Source organism: Portunus trituberculatus, chromosome 40 (assembly GCF_017591435.1).
Source record: "Portunus trituberculatus isolate SZX2019 chromosome 40, ASM1759143v1, whole genome shotgun sequence".
NCBI classification, from domain to species: domain Eukaryota; kingdom Metazoa; phylum Arthropoda; class Malacostraca; order Decapoda; family Portunidae; genus Portunus; species Portunus trituberculatus.
In genome coordinates, this window is record NC_059294.1 from 26992812 (window position 1) to 27010311 (window position 17500).

The following is a 17500-nucleotide window of genomic DNA, read 5'->3' on the forward strand; positions in this document are numbered from 1 at the left end:
CAAATGTTTCTATTTGTAGTTGTGTTTTTGACGCGAGAGAGAGAGAGAGAGAGAGAGAGAGAGAGAGAGAGAGAGAGAGAGAGAGAGAGAGAGAGAGAAGGAAGGAAGAAAAATGGAATATGCGACAAGGGAACAGCGAAAGAATCAGTGATAAAAGAAGGAGAAAAAGGAGAAGGACAACAATAACTATGAGACAATGGGAGGGAGAGGGAGAGTGATATTGCAATTCGCTGTGGCTTGCAATGTAAAGCAGAACGCGACGAGCAAAGAAATACCAGGGAAGAGAGAGAGAGGAAAGGAAGGGAGGAGGAGAGGTGAAGAGAGGAAGGAAGGAGAATTTGCAAAGAGAGCTCAGAAATAGGAATGGAAAAAGCAGAGAGAGAGAGAGAGAGAGAGAGAGAGAGAGAGAGAGAGAGAGAGAGTGTGTGTTTCCTCCGCCGATAACCACGCTTCCAGGAACACGGTACTGCATAATCATTATCCTCGGCGACCCTTTCCCTCGTTACCCGCCCGTCCTCCTCCCCCCCCATCTCTCTCTCTCTCTCTCTCTCTCTCACTACTCACTTTTCTCTGGCTACCCAACCCTTCAGAGTACATGAGAGAGAGAGAGAGAGAGAGAGAGAGAGAGAGAGAGAGAGAGAGAGAGAGAGAGAGAGAGAGAGAGAGAGAGAGAGAGAGAGAGATAAAGTTATGATTACCGAGAAGCGAGGAAAATGGCGGTAGTATGTACTCTCTCTCTCTCTCTCTCTCTCTCTCTCTCTCTCTCTCTCTCTCTCTCTCTCTCTCTCTCTCCACATGTGTGTATGGCAGGAAGTTAAGATCCCAGGAAACATGAGATAATTTAACAACGAAATTACTTTATGCATTAGAGAGAGAGAGAGAGAGAGAGAGAGAGAGAGAGAGAGAGAGAGAGAGAGAGAGAGAGAGAGAGAGAGGGAGGGAGAATGGTTAAGGAAGGAAAGGGGTGGATAAAGAAAGGGAACAGGAAACAGGAATGGTTGTCTCAAATGAAGAGAAAGAGTAAAAGATTCATGAATTGGTCGCATCTGGTCATAGATTGGAAAGAGGAGGAGGAGGAGGAGGAGGAGGAGGAGGAGGAGGAGGAGGAGGAGGAGGAGGAGGAGGAGGAGGGAAAGGCATGAGAGTTTCGGGTATCTTCTCAGGGACCACCACATTCTCTCTCTCTCTCTCTCTCTCTCTCTCTCTCTGTGTGTGTCTCTGTCTGTCTCTGTGTGTGTGTGTGTGTGTGTGTGTGTGTGTGTGTGTGTAACGTTTACTGACTGATGCCTTTTCCTTCAGCAATTCTTTAAAATCAAACTCACTAAAACTGACTAAAAAATGAGCCCTGAGTCCAGCAAGCTTCCATTAAGTACTACAACTTTAAACAAAGGTAGAAGAAAGTGGTACAGTGGAACCATGCATGCTTTGAGGTCCGCGCACGGGTTCGAATCCTGTCTACAGTCCGAGTGTAGGTTGGGCTTCCTTACTCGGGGCAACGGTTTCCTAGTGGGTGGGCTTTGAGATAGGAGGTACCCCAAAAATATCCCCTTTAGCCCATAAATTCCCGTGAAAAGCCCACATGGTATAAATAAAGAAAATGAAAAAAATACTTACTGAAGCATAATGTTCCACTAAAGGCAGCGTGTCATAACTCACACACATAATAACACAGACGTATATCACAACAAGTAGTAATAACATATCGCTTGCCTGCTCATACCCTTAAACAAACAAGTAATCTGACACCAAAGGAAAATACATGACCTAATAAATAAACCAGGGTACGCATATGCACATACAAGCACATATATGCAAAGCACGCAGGCGAGCATGCACACACACACACACACACACACACACACACACACACACACACACACACACAGAGAGAGAGAGAGAGAGAGAGAGAGAGAGAGAGAGAGAGAGAGAGAGAGAGAGAGAGAGAGAGAGAGAGAGAGAGAGAGAGAGAGAGAGAGAGAGAGAGAGAGAGAGAGAGAGAGAGAGAGCAATAATGATGTATCAACTCATAAGTACGTATTTCTTCAATGGAACCGTGACATTGTGCTTGCTTTACACATTTTCAAGATTCCTTAAAAATTCAAGTTTTCCTAAGCAATGAATATTTGGCATCAATCAGCAGACTCTTTTTTTGCTGCAAACGGAGGCCAAACTGCTTCATAATTTTCCTAAACAGACTTCCATTCCCCAAACCTGCCAGCGTGCAGTGTCAGTCTCTTACTGACTCATTCCACTCTTGAAAAAGGAATATTTCACCAGCGAATGCCTAAAGGTTGCCAGGGAGTGCTTTCCAGACTATAGCAGTTTTGTTCTTTAAAGAGTTAATGCAAAGGGAGAGTAGCGTGGAATTTTTGTCCCCAAGAACTTAATTTTTCCATCTATCAACCTTCCAGACAACTAATCCTTCTCCAGTGACACTCAACTGTCCCTTTTTCTACACTGAATATCCTCGATCTATCCTTTCCCTATAATCTAAACTGGAAACTTCACACTCTTCTCTATCGTAACATCCTCTATGAAGGTTGGCTTTCTGAGTCATCTCTTCCAGTTTTTCTCACCCTCCAAAACTTCTAACTCTGTACAGCGGCTTTATCCTCCCATGTGTGGAGTAATCTTCGTATGCACTGCTGTGTTAGATAGGTTGGAATCAAAAGTTTTTCGCATGATCCACTTCCCTCCTCCGATTGTCAGTCTTCAACCTCCTTTCTCACCGTCGGAATGTTGCCTCTCTTGCTATCCTCTACTGCTACTTTCATGCTAACTGCTATTCTGATTTCGTTAACTGCATGCCTCCCCTCCTCCAGCGGCCTCACTGCACAAGCCTTTCTTCTTCCTCTCACTCCTATTCTGTCCACCTTCTAATGCAAGAGTTTACCAGTACTCTCAATCACTCATATCTTTCTCTGGTAAACTCTGAAACTCCCTGCCTGCTTCTATATTTTCATCTTCCTATAGCCTGAACTCATTTAAGAGGGAGGTTTCAAGACATTTATACCACATTTTTGGCTAATTCTCTTGTACATGCTCTGGGACTGGCATCTACGAGGGCCTTTTTATTTAGTAATTTTTGTTGTTCTTGGCCAGTCTCCCTCTTACATAAAAAAAAACCCTGCAAGATGAATATTGAGCACACTTGCCACACATACGAGGAACTAACTGCAAAGTATCTGTTCTCACGAAAATTGCTGTCAGTGATTAGATTTTGTACATTGTTTGATTCAAGGAATGAATAATTTGAGAGCCTAAGCTATGTTTTACTTGAAAAAAAAGGTATGGTGTACGGTGATTGGTCCAATTGTTGGATATTCAAATACATTACAGTTCTTTCCTTCTTCTAAAAATACAAAGCAAATAGATAAGCAAAATAAAGTAAATCTTGAATATTAAACACAAGTTGTGGCTTATTATGCCACTCCATAAATTGTGTTACTGCATTTTTCATTTAAAGGAAGACGTTAACACTAATTAGTATTTTCAATGTAAAAATTAACGTCTTTCGTACTAGGTGCTTTCAGAGCAGTGAAGACTCTCCTCCTCACACGATTGGCTCACAGATCAAAGCGAGGCCGTTTATCTCCATATCCAGGAAGCGCCGCAGCAGCTTTCATGTCACGTGAGTCGTTTCTTACACATCTATTCTGCTGATTAAGTATCAGTTTGAGGGAAGAGAGGATCCTGAGTGCAAATGACAAGAGATGACGCCTGCTAGGCTCGTGGCTAGAACAAGTTTTAATGAGTAGAGTGAAGAATGCAAAACACATTTCTGAAGAAGCTATTACGCAGAAACCTTAACTTTACGTATAGTCATTCAGGAGGCATGAATGACAAACTTCGATGTAAAAGAATGTATTAATTTTTGGTGCAAACTGTTGGTACACGATGGTCTTCCTCACTTCTTGCAATGTCGCTGCATCTTTACTCGAGAGAAAGAACCAACACTAGATGCTGGGATTGTCTAAAGACACATTATTGCCTTTCTATTTAAGCTCCTATGATGAATTTCACGTCAAGAGTCTCCTATATAGATTATTACATTTTCGACATTCATAATCAGAAAACGGAAGTTTCATTACTGTGACTGACCAGTGGACGAGTCAGGTTGTCCCTTGGTCGCAGTAAGTACTTTCCACCTTTAGTCAGCTTTATTAATTGGCACACCTTTCCTGCACATCTGCCATTTCTTTTTCACTGTATTTCTACCGTCCATTTCAAAACAACATGGCCGCCGCATCCTAACCCACAGCTTCACTCATCTAAGGCTTTTCAGCTTTCTAATGTTGCAGCTTCATCATAGAAATATAATTCCTTTAACGCCTCGCATTCCTTACGGAGATTTGTAAACTGATAATCTCAAACAATTTGCTTAAACTGAGCAGACATGGAGGATGGCAAGCAGATCGTCTTTAGAAGCTCAGTCATCGCTCTCACTCTCACACTCGTCACATCCAAAGGCCACGTGATTCTTGGATTGTGTATCTAAGTAGTCCATAGATTTGCTTCATCACGTTCATACAGACGACACACACACACACACACACACACACACACACACACACACACACACACACACACACACACACACACACACACACACACTCTCTCTCTCTCTCTCTCTCTCTCTCTCTCTCTCTCTCTCTCTCTCTCTCTCTCCCCATGAAAAAGAAAAGAAGCCGAGTCATTCTAGTTCCAGACCTGTCTCCATCCTTTCCAGCTTTAGCAATATCATAAAAAACTCTCCACCAGGAAACTAATTGATTAGATTTCTAAGTGTTTATACTCATCGAATTGTCATTATGCTTATTATGGTTTCGAATACAAATATTTGACTCGGCCATACACCATCTCTCTCAAAATATTTATAACTCCCCGGATATTTATCATTATCAAATAACAGTTCTCTGTGATTTCAGCAAAGCATTTGCCAATGTATCACATTATATTTTGTTGCATAAGTTGAATAATTATGGTACACGAGGAAAGGCAAATGACTTTCTAAGAAGTTATCTGACTTTAGGAAAGTCAGTACACATTTTACAATAATGCTTCATCCTTAAACAAGTCCATTATGGGATTCCACGGGGAACGATTCTAGGGTAATTATTATTACTAATTCATATAAATGATGCGGTAGGTATTAGTTGTGAAAAATAACATATATTGTTTGCGACAATACAACAATATTTGTTCAAAGGAAAGCCATTGATGAAATGATGGTTACACTAAATAATGAATTGAATAAATTTTCTAACTAGATAAAATGCAACAAACTAACAATTAATGTTTCTAAAATATTTTGCATGGTGTCATGCGGTACAAACATTAATCCAGACCACATCAGCATTAAGCTAGTTAATAATGTTACGAGCATAGTTAGTCATGCGAGGTTTTTAAGGTATAACTACTGGCGAAAGGTTGACATGGAAAGAACATTCATTGGGCTTATGTACAAGATTATTTCAAATCACAGCTGTTTTATATTGAATGAGAAATCGTTCATGTCCAGAAAGTATCAGAATGGTCTACATGTCAACAGTCTATCCATATTTATTATATTGCTCAGCTATTTGGAGTGCCGCCTATAAAACATTTATAGATGAGTTAATCATTGCACAGAAGAAAATAATACGAATCACGTACTTCAAGTCAAGGTTTACACACACAAACCTTCTCTTTTGTGAATAAAACCTTATAAAACTTCCTGATATAATCCTATTCAAAACTTGTCTATTTACATACAATTTTTTTCGTATATATTTTACCTTTATTTTATGTTATGGCCTCTAGCGCTTCTAGGAATACTTGAAGAGTATATGTGGGAAGCGCTGTTAAGCTTCCGCCCATTAGTAGCGCAGGCAATTTTATTTATAGTGGTACCCATAATTATAAGGGCCCATATCACCACCCAAGCGCATTTTTGGTGTAACCACCTAGAACCTGGGTATCATGGTGTCAAGTAGGTAACTTTAAACCACTCGACAAATGGCATAGCTTCAAAGCTCTATGTGGTGGGATTCGAACCAACGCGTGGACGTCTGCCCGGTCTCACGATCACCACCTTATCCATTACGCCATCGCCTCCCTGGCTGACCTATGAATACAACTTTTGAGTTTCCCTCTCATGACATCAATGGAAGAAGACTCTTGGATGTAAAAACACCCTAATGTAGTGCTGTATATACACGCCCAGCTAAGTGTGGGTGTGAAGGGCGCATGGAGCTGGAACAACCTCCACCAAGACATTAAGCCCATTTATTACTTCCATTAACGTATCAACATCAAAATAAAAGCTCCCAAATCAACCAGCTATGAACACCGAATTAACATTTAATCATGCTATAGACTTATATAAGTATACACGTATGTATATGTATATATGTGTGTATTGTTCGTGTATATTTGTATATGTGTGCTTTGTTGTATTTCATTATGCATGTGTCTATGTTTGTATTTATGTAAGTATATGTGTATATATATATATATATATATATATATATATATATATATATATATATATATATATATATATATATATATATATATATATATATATATATATATATATATATATATATATATATATATATATATATATATATATATATATATATATATATATGTGTGTGTGTGTGTGTGTGTGTGTGTGTGTGTGTGTGTGTGTGTGTGTACATGTATGTGTTTATATGTGCACGTTTGTCTGTATGTGTGCGTGAACATAAGAAGATGAATGATTTTAATTACTGTACAATTTTGCTTACGCATGTATATATGTATGAATGTATGTATGTATGTAAGTAAGTATTTATGTGTTGTTTATGTTTGTGTTAATAAATATGAATGTATGTATGATTCCATATATGGGAGTCTTCGTTTTTCATGTGTGGGTACGTGTGTTTATGTATGCAAGTTTCTGTATATATTGTATGTGTATGTTTATTTATTTATTTATTTTTTTTTTATCCATGAGAGAAGGCCAGCCAAGGTCAACAAAATATTAAAAAAAAGACCCCCTTGAGTGCTGATTTTCTAAAATATAAGTACAGAGTTAGCCAAAATTAGGGAGCAAATGTCTTGATACCTCTCTTTAAAAAAAAGTTAGGTCATAGGAAGACGGAAATACAGCAGCAGGCAGGGAGTTCCAGAGTTCACCAGAGAAAGATATGAATGAATGAGAGTACTGGTTAGCTCTTGCGCTAGAGTGTTGGACAGAACAGGGATGAGAGGAAGAAGAAAGCCTTATGCTAAAAAAAACTGGCGGAGACGCCTCAGAACGCCTAACTTCATAGAAGCTGTTTTAGCAAGAGATGAGATGTGAAGTTTCCAGTTAAGATTATGAGTAAAGATCAGACCGAGGATATTCAGTGTGGAAAAGGGAGACAGTTGAGTGTCATTGAAGAAGAGGGGATAGTTGTCTGGAAGGTTGTGTCGAGTTGATAGATGGAGGAATTGAGTTTTTGAGGCATTGAAAACTACTAGATTTTCTCTGCCCCAATCGGAAATCTTAGAAAGATCGGAAGTCAGGCGTTCTGTGGCGTCCCTGCGTGATCTGTTGACTTCCTGAAGGGTTGGTCGTCTCTGAAAGGACGTGGAAAGATGTAGGGTGGTATCATCAGCGTAGGAGTGGATAGGGCAAGAAGTTTGGTTAAGATCATTAATGAATAATAGAAAGAGAGTGGGTGACAGGACAGAACCCTGAGGAACACCACTATTAATAGATTTAGGAGAAGAACAGTGGCCGTCTACCACAGCAGCAATAGAACGGTCGGAAATGAAACTTAAGATAAAGTTGCAGAGAGAAGGATAGAAACCGTAGGAGGGCAGTTTTGAAATCAAAGCTTTATGCCAGACTCTATCAAAAGCTTTTGATATGTCTAACGCGACAGCAAAAGTTTCACCGAAATCTCTAAAAGAGGATGACCAAGACTCAGTAAGGAAAGCCAAGATCACCAGTAACGGAAGCCATACTGGCGATCAGACAGAAGATTGTGAAGTGACAGATGTTTGAGAATCTTCCTATTCAGGATAGATTAAAAAACTTTAGACAAGCAAGAGATTAAAGCTATAGGACGGTAGTTTGAGGATTAGAACGGTCACCCTTTTTAGGAACAGGCTGAATGTAGGCAAACTTCCAGCAAGAAGGAAAGGTAGAAGTCGATAGACAAAGTTGAAAGAGTTTGGCCAGGCAAGGTGCAAGCACGGAAGCACAGTTATTGTGAACAATAGGAGGGACCCCATCAGGTCCATAAGCCTTCCGAGGGTTTAGGCCAGAGAGGGCATGGAAAACATCATTATGAAGAATTTTGATTGAAGACATGAAATAGTCAGAGGGAGGAGGAGAGGGAGGGACACACACACACACACACACACACACACACACACACACACACACACACACACACACACACACACACACACACACACACACACACACACACACACACACACACACACACACACACACACACACACACATATATATATATATATATATATATATATATATATATATATATATATATATATATATATATATATATATATATATATATATATATATATATATATATATATATATATATATATATATATATATATATATATATATATATATATATATATATATATATATATATATATATATATATATATATATATATATATATATATATATATATATATATATATATATATATATATATATATATATATATATATATATATATATATATATATATATATATATATATATATATATATATATATATATATATATATATATATATATATATATATATATATATATATATATATATATATATATATATATGCAATGAATATATTGTACCAGTGTTCTTTAATGTGACAAATGTTTCTGATACCTCGCCTTGGTGTCACATTCGCTGTTGTTGGTCAGCCTTCACATCACTGATACTCACTCTTGTCATCCAGTCTGGTCTTAGAAATAACTCCTCTCACTCTTTCATGACTCGATAGGAAGAAAATATTTTCTGAGAGGGATAATTCAAATCACGTTATCCTGGAGGTATTATACTGATCGTCTTTCATTATGTCGCTGAGAATTTTTCTCCCCATAACAACATATAGAACATGCAAGTCCACTACCAATTCCATATTGCAGTCATGTATAGTACGTAGCGGTCTCCCTATGAAGGAAACTAAACCCAATGCGACTACCGACTCAGCTTCTCTCGCCAACTTTACTCACTTCTCATTAACTATATTTCCTTTACCAACTGTCTCCTCTTCTTACCGACTCTCTCCTGCTCTCATTAGATTGTTCCAGCATCTAACTTTGTAGTAGAATGTTACATCCCTGTCTTTTTTTCATATAGTTACAAGCAGGACAATATGAAGCTGAACTTTGTAATTAAATTTTTCAGCTTCCCCCTCTTACCAAATCTTTCTTCCCCTCAACAAATCAGTCCTGTTCTCATTAATTAAGTCTGTCAAGTCTCTACCTTTATTCAGTAATGTCACACCATTAATTAACATAAACAAATAAATGCTAAACTTTGTAACTGCTTTCTTCACCATTCTTTGCATTCAGGCAATGAGAGACTCCTGCTTCATCTCATTTCTAGTCCACAGTTTCTCCCGCTGGCGCACATTAGCTACGAGTATATTCATCAGCTTTTCATTGTCTTTCGTGGCGCTCTCCTGATCACGCTGCCGCACATCTTAACATGCACTTGGGTCATTGAAAGAAAAAGGAATTCATTTATTTTTTTTTTTTTTTTTTTTGTTTCACCAAACACAACCTCGTTCTCTTGCATATAACTTTATCATGCGCGCGTTTGAAAGTTGGCTCACATGTGCATACAGAAAACATTTAAGAAATAATTGCACAGTTTCTTCCATTTAACGTTAATGGCAAAAAAAAAAAAAAAAAAATTCACACACACACACACACACACACACACACACACACACACACACACACACACACACACACACACACACACACACACACACACGTAAAAAAACGAATATTCCTTCATTACAAAATACATGTTTAAATCAAATCGGACGCTGGGCTTATTGACAAAAGAATACCCTCAGAGTCCTCGTATCATCCCATAGACTCCTTTTCCTCCTCTAAGAAAGGATTAACTAATAGATGCAACCCGAAAAAATTCAAGTTTTGGCGCCACAAACTACTTCCTTGAAACGATATATATATATATATATTTTTTTTTTATTTATACCATGTGGGCTTTTCACGGGAATTCATGGGCTAAAGAAGATACTTTTTGGGGTACCTCCTATCTCAAAGCCCATCCACTAGGAAACCCTTGTCCTGAGTGAGGAAGCCCAACCTGCACTCGGACCGTGGACAGGATTCGAACCCGTGCGCTTGGAGACCCCTCGGACACCAAAGCACGCCAAAAAGAGCTTCAACATCATTACTATCTGTCTGGCACGCTGGCGTCACTCGGTATATTTCTTATCAGACGTTTCAGGCAAATTGTTAAAGGTCAACTTCCTTTTAACTTCTCATCATAAATAGTAAAATTACTCTTTCTGAATTTATGAAACATTTCTCACTCCTACGGACGATTATTTGTCATGTGTGTGTGTGTGTGTGTGTGTGTGTGTGTGTGTGTGTGTGTGTGTGTGTGTGTGTGTGTGTGTGTGTGTGTGAAATTTATACTTACGGATAAACTGTTAGTGCCGAGTCATTAGGAGGCATTAAAAGACAATGATGTAAGAGGATGATTGGTGGAACTAGGTAAGCACGTTACATACAGGGAGTGCCACGTGTGGGCCTGACGGCTCGTTGCAACTTCCTTCGCCTTCTCATGTTCTTATGTGCTGGATCTTAGGTATATTGCGAGCTTCCTACTCTCAATAAACTCGTACGATCCGATGTGAACGTTAAGGCGGGACCTGTCATACACCACACACCACACACCACACACCACGTACCGCAACCTCTTGCTCATAGAGGACCTTTTGCGTGAACGAGGCCTAAAAACATAACCTATCAAAATGGCGCTTGAGTACAGTGCCGCTTGAGTACAGTTAGAGAACTGCGTGTGTGTGTGTGTGTGTGTGTGTGTGTGTGTGTGTGTGTGTGTGTGTGTCACTGTTTGATCTGCTGCAGTCTCTGACGAGACAGCCAGACGTTACCCTACGGAACGAGCTCAGAGCTCATTATTTCCGATCTTCGGATAGGCCTGAGACCAGGCACACACCACACACCGGGACAACAAGGTCACAACTCCTCGATTTACATCCCGTACCTACTCACTGCTAGGTGAACAGCGGCTACACGTGAAAGGAGACACACCCAAATATCTCCACCCAGCCGGGGAATCGAACCCCGGTCCTCTGGCTTGTGAAGCCAGCGTGTGTGTGTGTGTGTGTGTGTGTGTGTGTGTGTGTGTGTGTGTGTGTGTGTGTGTGTGTGTGTGTGTGTGTGTGAGAGAGAGAGAGAGAGAGAGAGAGAGAGAGAGAGAGAGAGAGAGAGAGAGAGAGAGAGAGAGAGAGAGAGAGAGAGAGAGAGAGAGAGAGAGAGAGAGAGAGAGAGAGAGAGAGAGAGAGAGAGGTTGATCGACATACACATAACCATACATACATACACACATGTATACATACATACATACATACATACATACATACATACAAACAGACAGATAGAGACGAGCATAGCAAAAAGACGGACAGAAAAAAAGTGAAAATAAATGCACAGACGGACAGATACACAGAGCGACACACAAACAGATGGACATTGAACGTTCGTGAGGAAAATTTGGTATGAATGAGGAGGTTAGCTGACACATACACATCAGGGCATCAGTCTGTCACAGCGTGGAGGAAGTGATCTGTGACAACCTACGTGTCGTTACGTTCTGTTCCCTGACCGCTGTAAGTAATTTTTCCAGCACTAATGACCAGGCAATACACTTCATTTTTTTTTACATTCATACCATGTTGGGTTTTCACGGGAACTTATGGGCTAAAGGAGGTACTTTTTTGGGTTACCTCTTACCTGAAAGCCCACCCGCTAGGCAACCGTTAACCCAAGTAAGGAAGCTCTACCTACACTTAGACCGTGGCCAGGATTCTAACCCGTGCCCTTCGAGACCCCTCTGACCCCAAAGCACGCGGTAAACTGCTTATTTTTTACTTATATGCTCATTTTCTTATCTATTTGGTCCAAAGCGAGCGGTGACAGCCGATGTATCGCAATGTGCCCAATACTTCGCAAGTTACTGTTTGAATGTTGATAATAGAGTAGCACTATTTGATAAACTCATACCCATTATGGAGCGAAGACAAATCTGCGATCATTGACCTTTCTTTATTTCAATCACTTATTTTGGAGAAGGTGGTGCCCCGCTGTACTGAATCTGCACCATTTAGCAAGACGAGCAGACGAAAGAGTTACCGAGGGATGAAGGATTCTGGGTCACTGCAAGATTGTCAAGGAATCTGAGACAATGTGCCTGTTAAAGATGCCTCTACCTTTTCAACGACGGTTTTGTACCCAGGCAAACGTAGGAAAGAAGACAATAAAGGCAAACAAGTGTATATTTCAATCCATCTTAAGAAAAGAAAACCGTGTCTCCTGAGTGAAAGAGTAAACACACACCTAAACAAAACCATCCACCTTGTGTCAATAATAATTAATGTGTAATATGCGCGCATGCACACACACACACTCTCACACACCAACACACACACCCACACACACACACACACACACACACACACACACACACACACACACACACACACACACACACACACACACACACACACACACACACACACACACACACACACACACACACACACACACACACACACACTCAGTACACACCCTGTTCACACACACACACACACACACACACACACACACACACACACACACACACACACACACACACACACACACACACACACGAGTATAAGTCTGGAATGATGGGTGTAGAATCACGCCTCTCAATTTCCTGCAAAAACTACAGGATAATTGGAGGAAAGAATGAAGGTTTAATTGAAAGAAGGACACCGCTGCCAAATATTTAAAGACAATCGTGAAATGAAATTCTAGAAACGGGAAAGGTCAGGAGGCAGCGGCTCATCTTCCTCCTGCTATAAACGCTCAGATCGAGGCTGAATATCAACACAATATAGATAAATAGAGAATGATAATGATGATGGTAAGAATGATAGTAATAATAATGATGATAATAATAATAATAATAATAATAATAATAATAATAATACTCTTCAATACTGAGACGTATCTTTTTTTGTTATATTGATTTTTAGGTGTGATTAGACGATTTTATTTACATTAGGAAGGATTTACGGTCCAGAGACTTCACTATTTCAATCCCCAACTAAGTTTCTGAAGCTGTGGAAAATCGTCAAATAGTAACCAGAATAAATATGGAAATGCGTCCTGGTACTGAAGACTTTAAAAGAAAGCATGAAATTCCTACTAACATCAAATACAACGAAAATAAGTAAATAAAAATAGATAAAAAGCAAAGTTTTCATCATTTCCTTACTTGTTTTGCTTTTAACTGGTTGTCACGCACCAATTAGAAATAAACATTGAGATTTGCAATAGATAAGGAAGTGACATTAATACACATGATACCTTCCGGGAGAAGTGGTGTAATAGTTAATGGAGAGACAGTGTATTAATTGCCATGCTTTGAAGGGAAGCTACGTACAGGCACAGCAGCCATCACTCCTTCCTGGATATTCCTTCTTTCTTCTTCCTCTCCTCACAAGTGCTCGAGTTAATCAAGCACTCAACGCACATCGAAGAGAGATTATGGCGGCAAGTCCTGTATCTAATAAGCACGCACGCGCGGGCACACACACACACACACACACACACACACACACACACACACACACACACACACACACACACACACACACACTAGCGATTATGGCGGCAGGTCTTGTATGTAATAAGGTCACACACACACACAAACAGACACACACACACACACACACACACACACACACACACACACACACACACACACACACACACACACACACACACACACACACACACACACACACACACACACACACACACACACATACAGGCCTATCCGAAGATCGGAAATAATGAGCTCTGAGCTCGCTCCGTAGGGTAACGTCTGGCTGTCTCGTCAGAGACTGCAGCAGATAAAAAGTGAAACACACACACACACACACACACACACACACACACACACACACACACACACACACACACATGACAGGTCACACACACACACACACACACACACACACACACACACACACACACACACACACACACACACACACACACACACACACACACACACACACACACACACACACACACACACACACACACACACACACACACACACACACACACACACACACACACACACACACACACACACACACAGACACACACACACACACACACACACACACACACACACACACACACACACACACACACACACACACACACACACACGTTTTCAAAAACACACATGTCCTTACCAACAACTAAAGTGTGGCGTCCCTCAGGGGACAAAGATGGGTCCACTCTGCTTCTTGATACTGATTAATGACGCTCTGACAAACACCCCTCACCGCTGGAAATATGTGGATGACTGCACCGTGGATGTGTCACTCCACAACAAACACCCAGACTACTCAGCACTTCAAACAACGTTGAACAGCCTGCAGGAGTAGTCGGAGGAAAGCAGGATGACAATCAACCACACCAAAACTGTAGCAATGCGTATCTGCACCTCCTCGGCGGCAGTGCCCCCCCCCCCAACTATCCCTGGGTCCTCACCCCCTCCAAGTAGTTCGGTGAGCCAAGCTGCTCGGAGTCACAGTGGACGATCAGCTCACATGGAAATGACACGTTACTGCCACAGTGAGATCGGCAGCCTACAGACTCTACATGCTGCGCAGACTTAAGTCACTGGGCACACCAGCTGATGAGTTAAAGGGGATATACATCACCTTCATCCTGCCCAAACTTATGTATGCCTCACCTGTGTGGTCTTCCTCCCTCACCTGCACTCAACACCAACAACTGGAAAATGTCCAAAAAAGGGCCTGCAGAATCATACTTGGCCCTGCCTACACTGAATATGATCACGCCCTCTCTACCCTCGATCTCCCCACACTGGCAACCAGACACCAAGCGGCCCTCGTCAAGATGGGTAGAGGCCTGCTGCGCCACTCACGGCTACGGCATCTCCTCCCCTGACGCGCCCCAGCCAATCCATGCCACACGACACACAAACGTGGTCATGCCACTCAAGGCCCCAAGAACTGACCGTTATCATCATAGTGCTATCCCCTCCATGGTGCGAGCCATAAATAGCTAAATTAGGTTCTCATCTTGAATCTCCCTTAATCCCCATATGTACATCTTCATGTAATGCTATCCCCCATGGTGCGAACCTTAAACAACCATAAACAGCTAAGTTAAGGTTCTAATCTTAAGTCTCCCTCAATCCCCATATGTACATTTTCAGTATGTATGTACTGCAATTACTAATAAACCGTATTATTATTATTATATCATTATTAATAACACACACACACACACACACACACACACACACACAGCTCAGTGGTTACACACACACACACACACACACACACACACACACACACGGGTGGAGATATTTGGGTGTGTCACACACACACACACACACACTGTTCACCTAGCACAGTAGGTACGGGATGTAAATCGAGGAGTTGTGACCTTGTTGTCCCGGTGTGTGGTGTGTGCCTGGTCTCAGACCTATCCCATGATCGGAAATAATGAGCTCTGAGCTCGTTCCGTAGGGTAACGTCTGGCTGTCTCGTCAGAGACTGCAGCAGATCAAACAGTGAATCAAACAGTGAATTACACACACACACACACACACACACACACACACTAGCGATAAGGAAATAAAGTCTACACAATTACAGCTTCTCGTTTGCAGCACATTTGCACATCCTTCCCCTCGTACTTAGAAGACAGTGTCCTGTGTGTGACGGGGAAGCAGAGATGCAGACCACAAGAGCACCATATAGTCTTCACAGGCGTTTACAAGAAGGCAACTATCACTCAGTGTTTATATGTATCTTCCTATCTGTCGCGCTACCCTTCAGCAATATGACAAGAGGGACATTGGGTGAGAACAACACATACGAATGACAGATGAAAGAGAGATGAAAGGCCCACTGAGATGGCACTCCTTAACCCCTTCAATCCATTTTTACCATGAGTTTTTGGTGTCACTAGACAATTTTGTTTACGTTAGGAAGGGTCTATGGAGGTCAGAAGATTAATGGTTCAGAGTCTTCACTATTTTAATCCCCACATGTGTTTTTGAAGCTGTTTAAAATCACCTGATAGTAACGAGAATAAATATGAAGGCAAGTCATGGTACTGAGGGGATTAAAACCATCGATCAATAGGTAGCTGAGCAGAAGGATGTATTTTAACCCCTTCAGTACTGGGATACATTTTTACTTTGAGCTTTGTGTACGATTAGACCATTCTATTTACATTAGGAAGGGTCTATGGAGGTCAGGAGATTAATAACCACAGTCTTCAATATTTCAATCCCCACATCAGTTTCTGAAGCTGCATAAAATCACCAAATAGTAACCAAAGTGAATATGAAATACTGAAGAGGTTAATTGACCATAGGGAAATATCACTACAACGAATTCATTTTCTATGGTCAAGTTTACAACCTCCATTGAAAGTCATACAACAAATACTCATATAAAAACAAAGCAAACAAACATATAAGAGTAATCAGAAATGCTGCATACACTGATAGTCAACAGATGAAGAACAAAAAAAAAAAGCATTTCTAAACACTTATCTCCTAAAACCAATAAATCCAACACCTGTAACGAAAACAAAAACAAAATAAACGTAATGGCTATGCACATCACACACACCATAACGTATCCATAAGGTTGTAACACACGTATCACAAAACCAGAACTTCATTGCTACACGCACGCAGTAAGTGAGGACTGTTCGGCGATCTACACATTTTTCGAGTAACGCTTTCCATGCAGGGGGGACATATTACTGGTGAATCTCTCAATCCTTGCATGTCAGTCGATTTGTGCGTCAGAGAGAGAGAGAGAGAGAGAGAGAGAGAGAGAGAGAGAGAGAGAGAGAGAGAGAGAGAGAGAGAGAGAGAGAGAGAGAGAGAGAGAGAGAGAGAGAGAGAGAGAGAGAGAGAGAGAGAGAGAGAGAGAGAGAGAGAGAGAGAGACAGAGACAGAGAAAGAGAGAGAGAAAGATAGACAGACTGAAGACAGAAAGACAGAAACAGTGAACAGAGACAGGAGACACACCCAAATATCTCCAGAAAGAGAGAGACAAACAGAAAGACAGACAGACAGACAGACAGACAGGCAGGAAGACAGACAGACAGACAGATAGACAGACAGACAGAGACAGAGACAGAAAG